The sequence below is a fragment of the Lagenorhynchus albirostris genome, chromosome 11, assembly GCF_949774975.1.
Source record: "Lagenorhynchus albirostris chromosome 11, mLagAlb1.1, whole genome shotgun sequence".
NCBI classification, from domain to species: Eukaryota; Metazoa; Chordata; class Mammalia; order Artiodactyla; family Delphinidae; genus Lagenorhynchus; species Lagenorhynchus albirostris.
Window position 1 is genome coordinate 97,360,380 of NC_083105.1, and position 17,721 is coordinate 97,378,100.

General features: G+C 39.2%; 1 long non-coding RNA gene across 1 annotated transcript in view; it reads left to right on the top strand.

Moving 5' to 3' along the window:
* Nucleotides 1-2,060: 2,060 nt before the first annotated feature.
* LOC132529897 (uncharacterized) overlaps nt 2,061-17,721 on the top strand; it is a 31,183-nt gene continuing 15,522 nt past the window's right edge. Inside the window, exons 1-2 of the long non-coding RNA XR_009543609.1 lie at nt 2,061-2,112; nt 3,937-3,976. This is a non-coding gene — a long non-coding RNA (uncharacterized LOC132529897). The remainder of the gene's footprint in view (nt 2,113-3,936; nt 3,977-17,721) is intronic.

The window sequence follows — 17,721 nt, forward strand, 5'->3', positions numbered from 1 at the left end:
TGTATGAATTTCACTGATGGGAATCAAGGAAGAGATTTACAGCTGTGCACACACAACACACACACACACACACACACACACACACACACACACGCACGCACAAGTTTTTAGATACAATCCCAGTAAAGGCTTACCTAACAGAAAGACTAGGCATGTGCTTAGGGTACCACCAAGTTATTGCATTCAAATGCAATTGGAGAAAACTTTTTCATATTTTAAATGAGAACAAACCATTGAAGGAGTAATTGTTGGGAAATAACCCAGAATTTTGTTGAACTTCCTTATATTTTAAAGTTTACTATATTTTTATTTTGAATTATGTATATGAAAGAACACCATGTCTTCAGATCTTGGAATAATACCCTGAAGGTCTCAATTCGACCCTATGTTCAACTCTTTTTTTTTTCCTATGTTCAACTCTTGCTACCATCCTTTTTCTATCTTCCATCACTACGTAAGGACCAATAACTTTTAAGCCAGGTCAATTAAACAGTATTCCATAACATAGTCTTAAGAGGAAAAAAGTGACAGGAAAAACTGATAGTCTTTTAACCCCAAATCATAGCCTTCCAAACCATATGAGCCTTCCTGAATGCACTACGGCCCTCACTTTAATTGCTGTAATTCAGAGTTGCACGTTTTTACTTCCTTTCTCTGTTTAAGAAGAGGTCATAGCCCTTGCATTGACTGCATTTCCTCATTCCTTCCACATTTACTTCCCCTTCATGCTTACTTTCTCCTTCCCTCACTAACCCTAGAGACAGTAGCCAGGGAAGGAGGACTGGGGAAGGAAGAAGAGCATGGCAAGAGGTGAAAAATCCAACCACAAATTCTCCTGAATAATAAAACTCAGCATTTCCTCCCATGCTTAGTTTTGCTGATTCCAAAAGGGCTTACTCAGTAGTCCTGCTGACACACATTTTCTTCTGTCTCCCTTTGCTTTGCTCCTTGTTCTGCTTTCCTATATCTTTCTTAATTAGTTACTTATGTTTCTTCTTTATCAAATGATTTTGGACCTTGTGTGTGAATGTACATATTCTAAAACCTTACGTAACTAAAATATTCTGCCGTCTTCACATGTGACAGATGACTTGATTGGGTAGAATTAATGGGACATAAACATTTTCTTTCAACAATTCCTTATTCTCTATCCATTGCCATCTGTTGCAGAAGGTAAATCTGAGTCCAGTGTTGTTTTACTCCTTTGGATTATAGGTTATCTATTTTTCTCCTCAGAATTTAAGTAGAACGCCATCCTATGTATGTCTGTTTTTTGACATTTTCAGCTTATAGGATACTTTGAAAATTATAATACATTCCCATCACCCACAGGGATGTGGCCACACCCCAATTCATTTTCTATTCCGGATCAGTAATTAGAAGCATCAAAGTCTTAACAAGGACAAGTCATGATGGCAGCTAACTTCATTTCAGCTGAAGTTTAGATCTGAGCAGTTGATCTTGACAAATGTTTGTATGAGTAAAATCCTTTGGTCAATATTCACGTTTTACTAAATCCTATCTCTGTTTCTAGTTCATTTAACTGCCCATCACTAGACAAATACCAGAAATATTAGGAGAAAAGGGAGGAGGCTGATTATGTCACCCTTACACAGATTAAGATGTTTGATCTTGGACATATTGTTCAAGACTCTTATTTTATTCTTATGGGCTCCTGATAGCTTGTGGGACTGGAAATGTACTTACACATTCTGGACAGTCCTAACATCCTGAGATCAAGGATGCATGGTGTTCATACATGTTTTTTCTAGTTCTTTCAGACACCATCAGGTAAGTCATTGTTGATTAAATACAAAAACATAAAATGTGGAGTAGACACTATATTGTATTGAGTGTGGTTGGGTGAAAGGAAAAGCAAATTGTGAACATAAACTGCTTTCTCACAAAGAACTCTTAAAAGGGAAAAGCTGAAATTTCAAGTCTTAACTGAAGAATATTGCAGAACTCAAATATCAAATACTGAGGAATGTCAGGCACTAACGTGAAATCTAGGCTACCAGGGATAAAATCGGAGTCCGGATTTAGAGCAAAGGGTTTATATTACGGGAAACATGGAGAAAGAGCAAGAAAAGATTGAGAGCAAGAAGAAAGGTCAGTGTCGGATTATCCATGACATATTCAATAGCTGCTGTGTACAAAAAGTGTAGTTGTGTTTGACTAGCTTAAAGAACAAATGCAAGGCTAAGCAAATGATAATTTTCAAGGGGATAGTGAACACGGAGGGCATCCATAACGTTACTTGGTAGAAAAACAATTTATACTCAATATGGGTGTAATCTAGGCCAGCTGTAAACCATAAAAGTGTGATATTAGGTAGGTTAGCCATAGCAATTGTTGGATGGAGTAGAGAGAAAGATATCCAGTCTGTGGCTGGTGATAAAATGGTACAAAGACAACATATTGCTTTTGTCTCATAAATATCTGTTGGAAGGCAGGACCCCCAGTTTTGAAGCACTCATTGATTTGGAGAGGAAGTGAAGACAGTAAGTGAAGCACAAGTGGATCATCTGGAACAAATGACTGGAACTGGTACATGACAAAAACTATCACAAGGACGAACAATAGCAGACGTCCATTTACTAGAATTGAGGGAAAAGAAAATCAGTGTATGATGGAATGAAAGCCAGCTGTTTGTCAATAAGCAGCCTGTAATGAACTGTTTTTACACAACAAGCATCATATTATGCCACCATCCACACTTTATACGTTCAGTGTAAATGGCGGGTTTGCAAATGTGAAGCTTAAATTTATACTTGATGTGCTAGAACATTAGGCAAAATAATCTGAGAAAAAGGACATATTGAGTTAATTAAGGTGAAGAGCACAAAGGGGTCAGAAGACATTGCATTCTGGGGATTTGAGGAAAAAATATGTATGAAGGGCAAAGAAATTTCCAGAAAAGTTGAAAAATAATAGTTGAAGAATTTGAAACCAAGGGAGTCCTGGCACTCTATCACAAAGGATAATTAGGTCTAGATGACCATTCTCCATAAAGGGCAAAAGAAGACTAGACAATTAATGCGAGCTCAGTCTAATTCACTACTAGTATAACCGTATATATCTATCCCCTTTTAAACAAATTCTGACAAAAGTTATACTTTCTTAGTAAAGATACATATTTCTTATTCACTTAACATAATGTGTGTGTTACAATCATCAAAAATATTTGTGAATGTTATTATTGTCTAATGATATATTTCAAAAAATACCAAAATCTTTATTCACAAATTAATGTTTCCCTCTAATATAATCCAGAAAATATTTTTATTTTATTCAATATTTTTCAGCTTTATTGGGGTATAATTGACATATATCCCTGTGTAAATTTAAGGTATACAGCATAATGGTTTGAATTACATATATTGTGAAAGGAGTCCCACAATAAATTTAGTTAGCATCCATTATCTCATACAGATATGATTAAAAAATCGGAAAATGAAAACATTGTTTTCCTTGTGATGAGAACTCTCAGGCTTTACTGTGTTAACCACTTTCATACCTGGCGTCATCAGTATTAACCATAGTCATCCTGCTGTACGTTACATCCCTAGTTCTTACCTATCTTATAACTGAAAATTTGTACCTTTTGACCACCTTCCTCCAAAAAATATTTTAAAATTATGTATCACAATGTCTAAATTCATGCAACCTAAATCAAGTTATAAAAAATATAGGCCCATTGATAGCTAAAATTCTTCAATTGCTAATGGTTATAGTTTCAAATTTTGGGTGTATAGAATAATTTTACTATATCCAAATAATAATAAGCAGCAGCAACTTTTTAAAATTTTTAATTTTGTTGGAGTATAGTTGATTTACAGTGTTGTGTTAGTTTCACGTGTACAGCGAAGTACACAAAGATTCAGTTATATGTATACATATATTCACTCTTTTTAAAATTCTTTTCTCATATAGGTTATCACAGAATAATGAGTAGAGTTCCCTGTGTTATACGGTAGGTCCTTGTTGGTTATCTATCTTATATATAATAGTATGTGTGTGTTCATCCCAAGTGCCTGAATTATCCCCCCATGCCCCGTTTCCCCTTTGGTAACCATAAGTTTGTTTTGGATACCTGTAAGTCTGTTTCTGTTTTATAAATAAGTTCATTTGTATCTCTTTTTAAAAATTAGATTCTACATATAAGTGATATCATATATTTGTCTTTCTCTGTCTGACTATTTTCACTTAGTATGAGAATCTCTAGGTCCATCCATGTTGCTGCAAAGGGCATTATTTCATTCTTTTTCTATGGCTGAGTAATATTCCATTGTATATATGTACCACATCTTCTTTATCCATTCCTCTGACAGTGAACATTTAGGATGCTTCCATGTCTTGGCTGTTGTAAATAGTGCTGCAATGAACATTGGGGTGCATGTATCCTTTAGGATTATGGTTTTCTCCGAATATATGCCCAGGAGTGGGATTGCCGGATCATATGGTAGTTCTATTTTTAGTTTTTTAAGGAACCTCCATACTATTCTCCATAGTGGTTTTACCAGTTGACAGTCCCACCAACAATGTGGGAGGGTTCAGTTTTCTCCACACCCTCTCCAGCATTTATTGTTTGTAGACTTTTTGATGATGGCCATTCTGGCCGTTGTGAGGTGATACCTCATTGTAGTTTTGATTTGCATTTCTCTAGTGATTAGTGATGTTGAGCATCTTTTCATGTGCTTTTTGGCCATCTCTATGTCTTCTTTGGAGAATTGTCTACTTAGATCTTCTGCTCATTTTTGATTGGGTTGTTTGTTTTTTCAACAATAATAAGCAACTTTTAACATCCTTGTCAACTATGTTCCAGATCCACTTCATCACATTACCTTTGATCCAATCTCACTGCTACCTATACCCACTTGAAGGCTCCCAAACTGTTCCCCTTAAAGTGTAAAATATTTTTATAATTTTTACTAACTTTTTCAACAACAGTAATTGAAATAAGGATATTTCAGTTACCTCATTTACTGATATAAATATTTTTTTCTACTGTAACAAACCCGTGTTTTTCAAACCAGTGGTTGGAAAAAGTTGCTCTCTTCCAAATTTCCTGAAGTTTATTTATTTATTTATTTATTTATTTATTTAAATTAATTAATTAATTTTTTTGGCCATGCAGCATGTGGAATCTTAGTTCCCTGACCAGGTGTCGAACCCATGCCCCGCTGCAGTAGAAGCGCAGAGTCTTAACCACTGGGCCACCAGGAAAGTCCCTCCTGAAGTTTATATTTCATGAAATATTAGAATGCGAAAAGGACCTTACCTATGATCTAGTTCAGCAGTTTTCAGACTTGAGTACCTGTATCTTTGGTGGTATTTCCAAAGGTCGTGCTGGCAAAGAGAGCTTAAAGGGAATCATTGCCCAGATCTTCAATTTCATATGAATTTTGCTAAAATTTCTCCCTTCCAAATTCCCCCATCACAACTGCCTTTCTCTACCTCACAAAAGAAAGAAATATATCTTTCTTTCCTCTCAGTTTGATCAAGGTGCACTTCCCTGGAGTGTAGTAAACTCCAGTGTGTCAATTAATATAACATGAAATACTGGTTCAGCTTTAAAAGAGAATTTCTCTACTTGTAGGTGACAGCTACATTTGAACGAATGTTTGCATTTCTTTGCTTTTAGTAAAATTGTAACGGAGCAGGACCCTATGAGGCCTTCCCAGAATAGACCCCCATTCATGTCCTCCCCCTGCCTTTTGTATTATTCTATATTTGGATTTTAACTTTATACATAACAGGAGCTGTTGGCCATTATATATGCCTCTTGTCTTCTTTTTTTTTTTCTCAGTTTAGGTTCTACTAATTGAACCAAGGTGGTTGTCTCCGTCGATGTGGGCTGTGTTTATACTTCAAGGACATGATAAGAGTTAACTTCAAGTTTTCTCCTAAGAATATTTTTGTCCTCTCAGTGTCAGTGTTCTGAAAAAAAAAATTTTTATCATGCCAGCTTTCTCTAACTGCACATGCCAAGAGAACAAGTTTTGGAATTTCAAGAGAGTTTCATCTTAACCAGTTTTCTCCAGAGTCTAAAGAATATTGTGGCCACACAGTATTAAATCATTTTTCTCCTTAGTCATAGACTCATAGCTATAGGTGCTTCTGGGAAGCATGCAGTTAACTTCTTCCACCTGGTAGGGGTTTCAGTATCTGCAAAACAGCTCAAAGGACATGGCTCAGAATGTTATCTATAGTCCTTGGAAGAACTAAAAGTCCTTGACTTTTTTGAACGGCTGAAGTATTTTTATTTTGTCTTGCTTGACTGTTTTCCTTTCTGCATTTTCTCACTTCTCTGATTAAATTTATTCTTTCACTAAAGTTTTTCTATAGACAAAAAACAGGCAGAGGACATGGGTCGGGGTCTATTCTGGGAAGGTCTCGTAGGGTCCTGCTTGGTTACAAAATTGAAGGAGTATCTGTTAGAATGGTTGACTGAGTCATCATTAGTAATAATTATTAATCATATTTCATTACATGATTTTTTTATTGGAGTATAGTTGATTAACAATGTTGTATTAGTTTTTGCTGTACAGCAAAGTGAATCAGTTATACGTATACATATATCCACACTTTTCTAGATTCTTTTCCCATATAGGTCATTACAGCGAGTTGAGTAGAGTTCCCTGGCTTATACAATAGATTCTTATTAGTTATTTATTATATATATAGTATTGTGTATATGTCAATCCCAATCTCCCAATTTATCCCTCCCCCCTGCCCCCTGCTTCCCCCTCTCATCATAATAAGTTTGTTTTCTAAATCTGTGACTCTATTTCTGTTTTGTAAATAAGTTCATTTGTACCATATACGTACCACATCTTCTTTATCCATTCCTCTGTAGATGGACATTTAGGTTGCTTCCATGTCCTGGCTATTGTAAATAGTGCTGCAGTGAACATTGGGGTGCATGTATCATTTCATTACATGATTTTTGAAATATACCTTAAAAGGAGTTCAACAAATCAAATGGCATTGCTATAACAAAACTTTCTCCATTTCTATTTCCATTATTTATCTGAACAAGATTTCTCAGCATTTTTTTAAACATCTTTATTGGAGTATAATTGTTTTACAATGGTGTGCTAGCTTCTGCCCCACAACAAAGTGAATCAGCTATACATATACATATGTCCTCATATTTCTTCACTCTTGCATCTCCTTCCGACACATACTCCCTATCCCACCCCTCTAGGTGGTCACAAAGCACCGAGCTGATCTCCCTGTGCTATGCGGCTGCTTCCCACTAGCTATCATTTTTACGTTTGGTAGTGTATATATGTACATGCCACTCTCTCACTTTGTCCCAGCTTACCCTTCCCCCTCCCCGTATCCTCAAGTCCATTCTCTAGTAGGTCTGCATCTTTATTCCCGTCTTGCCCATAGGTTCTTCATGACCATTTTTTTTTTTTAGATTCCATATATATGTGTTAGCATAAGGTATTTGTTTTTCTCTTTCTGACTTACTTCACTCTGTATGACAGTCTCTAGGTCCATCCACCTCATTACAAATAACTCAGTTTTGTTCCTTTTTATGGCTGAGTAATATTCCATTGCATATATGTGCCACATATTCTTTATCCATTCATCTGTTGATGGACACTTAGGTTGCTTCCATGTCCTGACTATTGTAAATAGAACTGCAATGAACATTTTGATACATGACTCTTTTTGAATTATGCTTTTCTCAAGGTATATGCCTAGTAACAGGATTGCTGGGTCGTATGGTAGTTCTATTTTTAGTTTTTTAAGGAACCTCCATAGTGTTCTCCATAGTGGCTGTATCAATTTACATTCCCACCAACAGTGCAAGAGGGATCCCTTTTCTCCACACCCTCTCCAGCATTTATTGTTTGTAGAGTTTTTGATGATGGCCATTCTGACGGTGGTGAGGTGATACCTCATTGTAGTTTTGATTTGCATTTCTCTAATGATTAATGATGTTGAGCATTCTTTCATGTGTCTGCTGGCAATCTGTATATCTTCTTTGGAGAAATGTCTGTTTAGGTCTTCTGCCCATTTTTGGATTCGGTTGTTTGTTCTTTTGATATTGAGCTGCATGAGCTGCTTGTAAATTTTGGAGATTAATCCTTTGTCAGTTGCTTCATTTGCAAATATTTTCTCCCATTCTGAGGGTTGTCTTTCCGTCTTGTTTATGGTTTCCTTTGCTGTGCAAAAGCTTTTAAGGTTCATTAGGTCCCATTTGTTTATTTTTTTTAAATTTCCATTTCTCTAGGAGGTGGGTCAAACAGGATCTTGCTGTGATTTATGTCATAGAGTGTTCTGCCTATGTTTTCCTCTAAGAGTTTGATGGTATCTGGCCTTACATTTAGGTCTTTAATCCATTTTGAGTTTATTTTTGTGTATGGTGTTAGGGAGTGTTCTAATTTCATTCTTTTACATGCATCTGTCCAGTTTTCCCAGCACCACTTATTGAAGAGGCTGTCTTTTCTCCATTGTATATTCTTGCCTCCTTTCTCAAAGATAAGGTGACCATATGTGCGTGGGTTTATCTCTGGGCTTTCTATCCTGTTCCATTGATCTATATTTCTGTTTCTGTGCCGGTACCAGAGTGTCTTGATTACTGTAGCTTTGTAGTATAGTCAGAAGTCAGGGACCCTGATTCCTCCAGCTCTGTTTTTCTTTCTCAAGATTGCTTTGGCTATTCGGGGTCTTTTGTGTTTCCATACAAATTGTGAAATTTTATGTTCTAGTTCTGTGAAAAATGCCAGTGGTAGTTTGATAGGGATTGCACTGAATCTGTAGATTGCTTTGGGTAGTATAGTCATTTTCACAATGTTTATTCTTCCAATACAAGAACATGGTATATCTCTCCATCTAATTGTATCATCTTTAATTTCTTTCATCAGTGTCTTATAATATTCTGCATACAGGTCTTTTGTCTCCTTAGGTAGGTTTATTCCTAGGTCTTTTATTCCGTTTGTTGCAATGGTAAATGGGAGTGTTTTCTTAATTTCACTTTCAGATTTTTCATCATTAGTGTATAGGAATACAAGAGACTTCTGTGCATTAATTTTGCATACTGCTACTTTACCAAATTCATTGATTAGCTCTAGTACTTTTCTGGTAGCATCTCTAGGATTCTCTATGTATAGTATCATGTCATCTTCAAACAGTGACAGCTTCACTTATTCTTTTCTGTTTTGGATTCCTTTTATTTCTTTTTCTTCTCTGATTGCTGTGGCTAAAACTTCCAAAACTATGTTGAATAAGAGTGGTGAGAGTGGGCAACCTTGTCTTGTTCCTGATCTTAGTGGAAATGGTTTCAGTTTTTCACCCTTGAGGATGATGTTGGCTGTGGGTTTGTCATATATGGCCTTTATTATGTTGAGGTAAGTTCCCTTTTTACCTACTTTCTGGAGGGTTTTTTTATCATAAATGGGTGTTGAATTTTGTCAAAAGCTTTCTCTGCATCTATTGAGATGATCATATGGTTTTTCTCCTTCAATTTGTTAACATGGTGTATCACATTGATTGATTTGTGTATATTGAAGAATCCTTGCATTCCTTGGATAAACCCCACTTGATCATGGTGTATGATCCTTTTAAGGTGCTGTTGGATTCTGTTTGCTAGTACTTTGTTGAGGATTTTTGCATCTATGGTCATCAGTGATATTGGCCTGTAGTTTCCTTTCTTTGTGATATCCTTGTCTGGTTTTGGTATCAGGGTGATGGTGGCCTCGTAGAATGAGTTTGGGAGTGTTCCTACCTCTGCTATATTTTGGGAGAGTTTGAGAAGGATAGGCGTTAGCTCTTCTCTAAATGTTTGATAGAATTCACCTGTGAAGCCATCTGGTCCTGGGCTTTTGTTTGTTGGAAGATTTTTAATCACAGTTTCAATTTCAGTGCTTGTGATTGGTCTGTTCATATTTTCTATTTCTTCCTCGTTCAGTCCTGGAAGGCTGTGCATTTCTAAGAATTTGTCCATTTCTTCCAGATTGTCCACTTTATTGGCCTATAGTTGCTTGTAGTAATCTCTCATGATCCTTTGTATTTCTGCAGTGCCAGTTGTTACTTCTTTTTCATTTCTAATTCTATTGATTTGAGTCTTTTCCCTTTTTTCCTTTATAGTCTGGCTAATGGTTCATCAATTTTTTTATCTTCTCAAAGAACCAGCTTTTAGTTTTATTGATCTTTGCTATCATTTCCTTCATTTCTTTTTCATTTATTTCTGATCTGACCTTTATGATTTCTTTCCTTCTGCTAACTTTGGGGGTTTTTTGTTCTTCTTTCTCTAATTGCTTTAGGTGTAAGGTTAGGTTGTTTATTTGAGATGTTTCTTGTTTCTTGAGGTAGGATTGTATTGCTATAAACTTTCTTCTTAGAACTGCTTTTGCTGCATTCCATAGGTTTTGGGTCGTCATGTTTTCATTGTCATTTGTTTCTAGGTATTTTTTGATTTCCTCTTTGATTTCTTCAGTGATCTCTAGGTTATTAAGTAGTGTGTTGTTTAGCCTCCATGTGTTTGTATTTCTTACAGATTTTTTCCTGTAATTGATCTCTACTCTCATAGCGTGTGCTCGAAAAAGATACTTGATATGATTTCAATTTTCTTAAATTTACCAAGGCTTGATTTGTGACCCAAGGTATGATCTATCCTGGAGAATGTTCCATGAGCACTTGAGAAGAAAGTGTACTCTGTTGTTTTTGGATGGAATGTCCTATCAATATCAATTAAGTCCATCTTGTTTAAGGTATCATTTAAAGCTTGTGTTTCCTTGTTTATTTTCATTTTGGATGATCTGTCCATTGGTGAAAGTGGGGTGTTAAAGTCCCCTACTGTGATTGTGTTACTGTCGATTTCGCCTTTTATGGCTGTTAGTGTTTGTCTTATGTATTGAGGTGCTCCTATGTTGGGTGCATAAATATTTACAATTGTTATATCTTCTTCTTGGATTGATCCCTTGATCATTATGTTGCGTCCTTCTTTGTCTCTTGTAATAGTCTTGGTTTTAAAGTCTATTTTGTCTGATATGAGAATTGCTACTCCAGCTTTCTTTTGATTTCCATTTGCATGGAATATCTTTTTCCATCCCCTCACTTTTAGTCTGCTTGTGTCCCTAGGTCTGAAGTGGGTCTTTTGTACACAGCATATATACAGGTCTTGTTTTTATATCCATTCAGGCAATCTATGTCTTTTGGTTGGAGCATTTAATCCATTTACATTTAAGGTAATTATCGATATGTATGTTTCTGTTACCATTTTGTTAATTGTTTTGGGTTTATTATTGTAGGTCTTTTCCTTCTTTTGTGTTTCCTGCCAAGATAAGTTCCTTTAGAATTTGTTGTAAAGCTGGTTTGGTGGTGCTGAATTCTCTTAGCTTTTGCTTGTCTGTAAAAGTTTTAATTTCTCCGTTGAATCTGAATGAGATCCTTGCTGGGTAGAGTAAACTTGGTTGTAGGTTTTACCCTTTCATCACTTTAAATATGTCCTGCCACTCCCTTCTGGCTTGCAGGGTTTCTGCTGAAAGATCACCTGTTAACCTTATAGGGATTCCCTTAGGGATTCCCTTGTATGTTATTTGTTGTTTTTCCCTTGCTGCTTTTAGTATTTTTTCTTTGTATTTAATTTTTGATAGTTTGATTAATATGTGTCTTGGCGTTTTTCTCATTGGATTTATCTTGTATGGGACTCTCTGTGCTTCCTGTAGTTGATTGAGTATTTCCTTTCCTATATTAGGGAAGTTTCCAACTATAATCTCTTCAAGTATTTTCTCAGTCCCTTTCTTTTTCTCTTCTTCTTCTAGGACCCCTATAATTCGAATGTTGTTGTGTTTAATTTTGTCCCAGAGGTCTCTTAGAGTGTCCTCAATTCTTTTCATTCTTTTTTCTTTATTCTGCTCTGCAGTACTTATTTCCACTATTTTATCTTCCAGGTCACTTATCCGTTCTTCTGCCTCACTTATTCTGCTATTGATTCCTTCTAGAGAATTTTAAATTTCATTTATTGTGTTGTTCATCACTGTTTGTTTGCTCTTTAGTTCTTCTAGGTCCTTGTTAAACGTTTCTTGTATTTTCTCCATTCTATTTCCAAGATCTTGGATCATATTTACTATCATTCTTTTTCAGATAGACTGCCTATTTCCTCTTCAATTGTTTGGTCTAGTGGGTTTTTGCCTTTCTCCTTCCTCTGTTGTGCATTTCTCTGTCTTCTCATTTTGCTTAACTTACTGTGTTTGGGGTCTCCTTTTCGCAGGCTGCAGGTTCGTAGTTTCCATTGTTTTTGACGTCTGTTCCCAGTGACTAAGGTTGGTTCAGTGGGTTGTGTAGGCTTCCTGGTGAGGGGACTAGTGCCTATGTTCTGGTGGATGAGGCTGGATCTTGTCTTTCTGGTGGGTAGGTCCATGTCTGGTGGTGTGTTTTGGGCTGTCTGTGGCCTTATTATGATTTTAGGCAGCCTCTCTGCTAATGGACGGGGTTGTGTTCCTGTCTTGCTAGTTGTTTGGCATAGGGTGTCCAGCACTGTAACTTACTGGTCGTTGAATGGTGCTGGGTCTTGGCATTGAGATGGAGATCTCTGGGAGATTTTCACCATTTGATATTACGTGGAGCTGGGAGGTCTCTTGTGGACCAGTGTCCTGAACTTGGTTCTCTCATCTCAGTGGCACAGCCCTGACACCTGGCTGGAGCACCAAGAGCCTGTCCTCCACACAGCTCAGAATAAAAGAGAGAGAAAAAAGAAAGAAAGAAAGAAGGAGATAAGATAAAATAAAATAAAGTAAAATAAAATAAAGTTATTAAAAAATAATTATTGAGAAAAAATTTTAAAAAAAGGGCAGACAGAACCTTAAGACAAATGGTGAAATCAAAGCTATACAGACAAAATCACACACAGAAGCATACACATACACACTCACAAAAAGAGAAAGAGGGAAAAATATATATTTATCGTTGCTCCCAAAGTCCACCTCCTAAGTTTGGGATCATTCGTTGTCTATTCAGGTCTTCCACAGATGCAGGTACATCAAGTCGATTGTGGAGATTTAATCCACTGCTCCTGAAGCTGCTGGGAGAGATTTCCCTTTCTCTTCTTTGTTCTCACAGTTCCCAGGGGCTCCGCTTTGGATTTGGCCCCGCCTCTGCGTGTAGGTCGCCGGAGGGCGTCTGTTCTTCGCTCAGACAGGACGGGGTTAAAGGAGCCGCTGATTCGGGGGCTCTGGCTCACTCAGTCTGGGGGTGGGTGGGAGGGGTACGGAATGTGGGGTGAGCCTGCGGCGGCAGAGGCCAGCGTGACGTTGCACCACCCTGAGGCGCAGCGTGCGTTCTAGGAAAGTTGTCCCTGGATCACGGGACCCTGGCAGCGGCAGGCTGCACAGGCTCCCGGGAGGATTGGTGTGGAGAGTGACCTGTGCTCGCACACAGGCTTCTTGGTGGCGGCAGCAGCAGCCTTAGCGTCTCATGTCTGTCTCTGGGGTCTGCGCTGATAGCCGCGTCTCGCGCCCATATCTTGAGTTCCTTTAAGCAGCTCTCTTAATCCCCTCTCCTTGTGCACCAGGAAACAAAGAGGCAAGAAGAAGTCTTTCTCTCTCTCTCTCTTTTTTTACATTTATTTATTTTTTATTTTTATTTTATTTTTGGCAGCGTTGGGTCTTCTTTGCTGTGCGTGGGCTTTCTCTAGTTGCGGCGAGCAGGGGCTACTCTTCGTTGTGGTGTGTGGGCTTCTCATTGCGGTGGCTTCTCTTATTGCAGAGCACGGGGTCTAGGAGCACGGGCTTCAGTAGTTGTGGCACGTGGGCTCAGTAATTGTGGCTCGTGGGCTCTCGAGTGCAGGCTCAGTAGTTGTGGCGCATGGGCTTAGTTGCTCCACAGCATGTGGGATCTTCCCAGAACAGGGCTCGAACCCATGTCCCCTGCATTGGCAGGTGGATTCTTAACCATTTAGCCACCAGGAAAGCCCAAGAAGAAGTCTCTTGCCTCTTCGGCAGCTCCACACTTTTTCCTGGACTCCCTCTTGGCTAGCTGTGGTGCACTAGCCCCCTTCAGGCTGTGTTCATGCAGCCAACCCTAGTCCTCTCCCTGGGAACTGACCGAAGCCGGAGCCTCAGATCCCAGCCCCAACCTGTCCCAGCGGGTGAGCAGACAAGCCTCTCGGGCTGGTGAGTGCTGGGCAGCACCGATCCTCTGTGCAGGAATCTCTCTGCTTTGCCCTCTGTACCCCTGTTGCTGCGCTCTTCTCTGTGGCTCCAAAGCTTCCCCCCTCCACCACTCACAGTCTCCACCCACAAAGGGCCTTCCTAGTGTGTGGAAACCTTTCTTCCTTCACAGCTCCCTCCCACTGGTGCGGGTCCTGTCCTAATTCTTTTGTCTCTGTTTTTTCAATTTTTTTTGCCCTACCCAGGTACATGGGGAGTTTCTTGCCTTTTGGGAGGTCTGAGTTCTTCTGCCAGTGTTCTGTAGGTGTTCTGTAGGAGTTGTTCCACCTGTAGGTGTATTTCTGATGTATTTGTGGGGAGGAAGGTGATGTCTGCCTCTTACTCTTCCGCCATTTGAAGCTCCTCCTCTCAGCATCTTTATCTATAAAAAATTAAGATGGAATTCATGCTGAATTCTACAGATTATGGTAATAAATAGCATTTATAATTTATAAATACATGCTACAATTTTTTTAACATCTTTATTGGAGTATAATTGTTTTACAATGGTGTGTTAGTTTCTGCTTTATAACAAAGTGAATCAGCTATACATATACATATGTCCCCATATCTCTTCCCTCTTGCATCTCCCTCCCTCCCACCCTACCTATCCCACCCCTCTAGGTGGTCACAAAGCATCGAGCTGATCTCCCTATGCTATGCGGCTGCTTCCCACTAGCTATCGGTTTTACGTTTCGTAGTGTATATATGTACATGCCACTCTCTCACTTTGTCCCAGCTTACCCTTCCCTCTCCCCATGTCCTCAAGTCCATTCTCTAGTAGGTCTGCATCTTTATTGCTGTCCTGCCCCTAAGTTCTTCATGACCTTTTTTTTCTTTAGATTCAATATATATGTGTTACATGCTACAATTTTTCAAACAAACTTATTTCATTAAGAGAAGCTTTTCCAATAAATTTGTATTTTAATGTTTAATAATTATACACCGACATTTCAGTACAATTATCTTGTTTTGATTGTTTCTGTGTTAAAAAAATGTAATCACAACTAAATGCAGAAGAATTTTTTTTTTTTTCAATACGCGGGCCTCTCACTGTTGTGGCCCCTCCTGTTGTGGAGCACAGGCTCCAGACGCGCAGGCTCAGTGGCCGTGGCTCATGGGCCTAGCTGCTCCGTGGCATGTGGGATCCTCCTGGACCGGGGCACGAACCTGTGTCCCCTGCATCGGCAGGCAGACTCTCAACCACTGCGCCACCAGGGAAGCCCCCAGAATTTTTATTTAGAATTAAAAATTGAGGTAAAATAAAATTTTAAATGGAAATGAAAGAAAAAAAATATAGGCTTTTCTCTTCCAGGCTGGAATCAGCCATTTATCTAAGGAATCCTGGTTCTTTTTGTAGAGAATGGTATTTAGAAACTAATATCTCAGCACTAAATGAGTTTACTGCTTCTGGGGTGTCATTGCTTTTAGGTTCTCAAATCAGTCAGAGCCACTTACACACACACACACACACACACACACACACACACACACATCTATATCTCCGTGTCTCTATTTATCTGTCTATTAAAATCTATGAATTCATACTGATACTTCCAAATCCAATTCAGTATCCCAGGGTTCACTTTAATGGCTCTCTTCCATACTTTTAACTCTCTTCTCTCATAGTGAGAAATCTGTCTCCCAGCATATTTACTCAGTCCTAGAATACACTGAAGCTTTAACCAGAGGATGAAAGTTAGCCTTATCAACGGTGGAACTAATTGACATTCTTTGTCTCTGATATAATACATTGAGAAGGATTTTTTAAATGCCTAACTCTAATTCTTCTAGATTTGTTGTTATTAACATTTCTATTAGTGCACAATCAAAATAAAATGATCATAATCACAGGAATTGTTGGTAAATAACTACTAAACATAAATGTACAATTTTATCAGAAAAGCCTCTTAATTAAGTGCATTGTACTTTAAAAAATGATGGCGTGTATCATAATTGAATGTTAATTATTATAAAATCAGAAAAACTTTTACAAAGTAACTGCCAGACACATTCTTCAAAAGTAATATACTCACAGGAAATGGGTTCAAGATGGTGGAGTAGAAGGACGTGTGCTCACTCCTTCTTGCGAGAGCACCGGAATCACAACTAACTGCTGGACGATAATCGACAGGAGGACACTGGAACTCACCAAACGGGATACCTCACGTCCAAAGACAGGAGAGAGGCCATGGTGAGAGAGTAGGAGGGGCACAATCACAATAAGATCAAACCCCGTAACCACTGGGTGGGTGACTCACAAACTGGAGAACAATTACAACACAGAAGTCCACCCACTGGAGTGAAGGTTCTGAGCCTCACGTCGGGCTTCCCAACCTGGGGGTCCAGCAACGGGAGGAGGAATTCCCAGAGAGTGTGACTTTGAAGGCTGGCGGGATTTGATTGCAAGACTTCAGCAGGACTGGGGGAAACAAGGAGTCTACTCTTGGAGGGCACACACACAGTAGTGTGTGCATCAGGACCCAGGGGGAAGGAGAAGTGACCCCATGGGAGCCTGAACCAGACCTACCTGCTAATATTGGAGGGTCTCCTGCAGAGGCGGGGGGTGGCTGTGGCTCACCATGGGGACAGGGACACAGGCAGCAGAGGTTCTGGGAAGTGTTCCTTGGTATGGGCCCTCCCGGAGTCCACCATTAGTCCTACCAAAGAGCCTGTAGCCTCCAGTTCTGGGTCACCTCAGGCCAAACAACCCACAGGGAGGGAACTCAGCCCCACCCATCAGCAGACAAGGGGATTAAAGTTTTACTGAGCTCTGCCCACCAGAGCAACACCCAGCTCTACCCACCACCAGTCCCTCCCATCAGGAAGCTTGTACAAGCCTCTTAGATAGCCTCATCCACCACAGGGCAGACAGCAGAAACAAGAAGAACTACAATACTGCAGCCTGTGGAACGAAAAGCACATTCACAGAAAGATAGACAAAATGAAAAGGCAAAGGACTATGTACCAGATGAAGGAACAAGATAAAACCCCAGAAAAACAACTAAACAAAGTGGAGATAGGCTACCTTCCAGAAAAAGAATTCAGAATAATGATAGTGAAGATGATCCAGGATCTCAGAAAAAGAATGGAGGCAAAAATTGAGAAGATTCAAGAAATGTTTAACAGGGCTTCCCTGGTGGCGCAGTGGTTGAGAGTCCACCTGCCGATGCAGGGGACACGGGTTCGTGACCCGGTCCGGGAAGATCCCACATGCCACGGAGTGGCTGGGCCCGTGAGCCATGGCCACTGAGCCTGCACGTCCGGAGCCTGTGGGAGAGGCCACAACAGTGACAGGCCCGCGTACCGCAAAAAAAAAAGACACATGTACCCGAATGTTCATTGCAGTACTATTTACAATAACCAGGTCATGGAAGCAACCTAAATGCCCATTGAAAGACAGTGGATAAAGAAGATGTGGTACTAGATATATACAATGGAATATTTCTCAGCTATTAAAAGGAATGAAATTGGGTCATTTGTAGAGACATGGATGGACCTAGAGATTGTCATACAGAGTGAAATAAGTCAGAAAGAGAAAAACAAATAT